This window comes from Choloepus didactylus, chromosome 3, assembly GCF_015220235.1.
Source record: "Choloepus didactylus isolate mChoDid1 chromosome 3, mChoDid1.pri, whole genome shotgun sequence".
NCBI lineage: Eukaryota > Metazoa > Chordata > Mammalia > Pilosa > Megalonychidae > Choloepus > Choloepus didactylus.
In genome coordinates this window covers 39,070,148-39,073,769 of record NC_051309.1, presented here as the reverse complement: position 1 = coordinate 39,073,769, position 3,622 = coordinate 39,070,148, and the positions used below count along the sequence as shown (strand labels likewise).

General features: G+C 38.3%; 1 pseudogene; it reads left to right on the top strand.

The window, feature by feature from the left end:
• The first annotated feature begins 2,691 nt into the window (after positions 1–2,691).
• LOC119530239 lies at positions 2,692–3,333 on the top strand (annotated as a pseudogene).
• The last annotated feature ends 289 nt before the right edge of the window (positions 3,334–3,622 follow it).

The following is a 3,622-nucleotide window of genomic DNA, read 5'->3' as shown; positions in this document are numbered from 1 at the left end:
ATTTGACTATGAAGCTGTATGATGCATTCCAAAAATTAAAATCATTGTCATAGACTTTCTGTGCCTGAAGATTTCCTAAAGAATGTGCTCTAGTATTTGAAGAAATTCCAAAAGAGTACCAAGCATGCTTTGGAAAGTTTTAGCATTTTTTTGGAATAAATGTATAGGAAATTGTTCAGCTGAGGAAAAAGCATCTGCATAGACTTGGATGGGTGTTTTTGCTTAAAAAATTGTCTCACTAATTTGTAGTAAATCATATGAAGACAGTGAAATCACAGAATTTAAATCCATGATTTATTAAATTAAATTCCTCATATTGTTGAAAGCGAGCATGATAAATTACTTTCCATAGCTTCCACAATCACTTAAAATTCTGAAGAAGGGACATCTGAGAACCTCAATTAAGACAAAATTTCTCTTGATTCTTCTTTTCTCCTACTTCCAAATTTGGGAGAAGGGAGGAATGGGGATGTAATGAAATATCAGAAAAATTAAAAATATATATTTTACATTTAAAAATTAGTTACAGGGTAGAACAGATTATTAAACTATAGAAACCACATAAGGTTTTTCTGCAAGTAGCTATCAATTACACAGTAAAAAAGAATTTCACAGCACTGACAATTACCAAACCAGAGACTAGAAAATAATAATTAAGACACATTCTCTCTTTTTAAAACTGATGATATAATTATGAAGGTTTTTTGAATCAGCAAGATATGTATGTTTTTTCTTTTTATTCCACCTTATGGCTAGAAATGAGTAAATAAACACATTTAAAGAAAGCAACTACTTAATGACACATTTTTAAATAGGAACAGCCTAAACTTTTGCCAGAGTCTAAAGATAGCATTCCTTTTATCCAGGTTAGAATTTGAGTTTAGAGAATTCCTTGTGTTTTCCCCAGAAAGCTCTAAAATTTTGCACATTATCCTCAGAAGGGTTCTACAAACTACAAACTTTTTAGATCATATGAAAATTCGAGTTCTTATATGAAGTTTCAGTTATCCTTCCAGATTTTCTAAATAATTAAAGAACTAATGGAAAAGGGAAAAACTGAACACTTGCCAAATTTCTTCCTAGGGCAATACTTCTGGAGTCATATGCAGTAAAATAGGGGAGGAATACAGTGTGTATTTTCATAAGGTAACATTTCTGCCAAAGAATTTGAGGGAAAGGTGCTTATTATTTATATCAAAAAGAAAACATTAAAAAAAAATATGAGGGATTAATGCAGACATCCACAATCATTCCTATCTCAAATACCAACACTGAGGTTTGGGGCAAGTGCTGTGAACCAGGAGTCTCTGAGTTTCAAGGTGCCCCCATGTGGAAATGAGCAAACATTACTATTCTTGCTATTCTCATTCCATTTGCTTATTTCATAACTGGTATCGAGGTCTATGAAGATAAAAAGCATTATTTATGATGAAAGCTACACAATTAATCATGCCAACAAAATAATTATGTTTTATTAGTCACTCAGTTTGGTACCATTGGTAAATACTACCTGATGAATACAGACACCACCAATTTGTGTATCAGTGAATCCAAAATGCTTAGTATAGTGTCTGGCACAAAGCAGAAGAGAAGTAAATATCTTTCAACTCAGAAAATAATGAGTGTGCATTCACATGAGCTAGAAATCTAAAGGCAATAGTCATTCCTCCCTCTTCCTTACACTCAAAATCCAGTAACCCAGTTCCATTGATTCTACTTCTAAAACTTCACTTGCATCCAGGCATACACCATTTTGCTCCCCAAGCTTAAGCCTAGATTCTCTTCTCTGGCCATTGGCAATGCCTACTGGCCTGTCTACTTCTAGGTCTTCTGCAGTCTGACCCAGCATTCACTGCTAGCAGTGGTAACCTTCTAAACTCGATTAACTGGCCTTTAAAAAATATATGTAGAATTGTGCCTAAGAGTCTCCCCTTGAATGCCTCTTTGTTGCTCAGATGTGGCCCTCTCTCTCTCTCTAACTAAGCCACCCTGGCAGGTGACCTCACTGCCCTCCCCCATGTGGGACATGACTCCCAGGGGTGTAAATTTCCCTGGCAATGCAGGATATGACTCCCAGGGTTGAATCTGTACCCGGCATCATGAGATTGAGAACATTTTCTTGACCAAAAGGGGGATGCAAAATGAAATGAAACAAACTTTCAGTGGCTGAGAGATTTCAGATGGAGCCAAGAGGTCACTCTGGTGAACATTCTTACACACTATATAGATAACACTTTTTAGGTTTTAATGTATTGGAATAGCTAGAAGTAAATACCTGAAACTACCGAACTCCAGCCCAGTAGCCTTGACTCTTGAAGACTGTGTAACAGTATAGCCTACAAGGGGTGACAATGTGATTGTGAAAACCTTGTGGATCACACTCCCTTTATCCAGTGTATGGATGGATGAGTAGATAAATGGGGACAAAAACTAAATGAAAAATAGGGTGGGATGGGGGGGATGATTTGGGTGTTCTTTTTTATTCTTATTTTTTATTCTTATTCTGATTCTTTCTGGTGTAAGGAAAATGTTCAAAAATAGATTGGGGTGATGGATGCACAACTATAAGATGGTACTGTGAACAGTTGATTGTACACCAGGGTTGATTGTATGGTATATGAATATATTCAAATAAAACTTAATTTAAGAAAAAATACATACATATGTAGTGATAAGACTTAGATATAGGGGATGGGCATATCCCAGGACAACTGGCACAAGCGCTACAAGACGGGGTGAGAGGAAGCCCTACCACAAGAAGCAGAAGTATGAACTAGGACCACAGCTGCCAACACTAAGCTTGGCCCCGGTTGTATACACACAGTTCAGGTGTGAGGAGGCAACAAGAAGCACAGTGCCTTGAGGCTGGGTGTGGGGAACTTCTCCTGAGTTCTGACTGCTCTTGAAAAACAAGGCTCATCAATGTTGTCTACAACGCATTCAGTAGTGAGCTGGCCCACACCTAGACCCTGGTGAAGGCTGCGTTGAGCTCACTGACAGCAAGCCGGACGGGCAGTGGTACCCGTCCCACTAGGCTTTGCCCCTGGGCCGCAAAAAGGGGACCAAGCTAACACTTGAGGAGGAAGAGATTTTAAACAAAAAAGATCAAAGAAAATTCAGAAGTATGATGAAAGGAAAAAGAATGCCGAGAGCAGCCATCTCCTGGCAGAACATTCCCAGCAGGGCAAGTTTCTTGCATCCATTGCTTCGACGCCAGGCCAATGTGACTGAGCAGATGGCTATGTGCTAGGGGGGAAAGGATCTGGAGTTTGTCTGAGGAAAATCAAGTTGGGAAAGGAAAATAATTCCTCCCTCTCATCCCAGCTCTTGTAATAAAGGTGTTTACTGTTCCATGTCCAAAAACAAAAACAAAAAACAAAACCCTCCTTTCACCAGGGGCAACCTGAACATGTGAATGTTTTTTGCAATCTAAAGAATCTAGCTAGAATACTTGTGGTAAAGCATAATAATTAAAGTCACAGGGAGCTATTTTCACCTATGATAATACCTGAACAACAGCTCATCGATGCAGGTGAGGATATGGTCAGTCTTATGGTGACACTTGTTACTGACCTTTAGGAGAGGACTTTGGCAATTTGCCCATAAAAACACTATTGGGTTG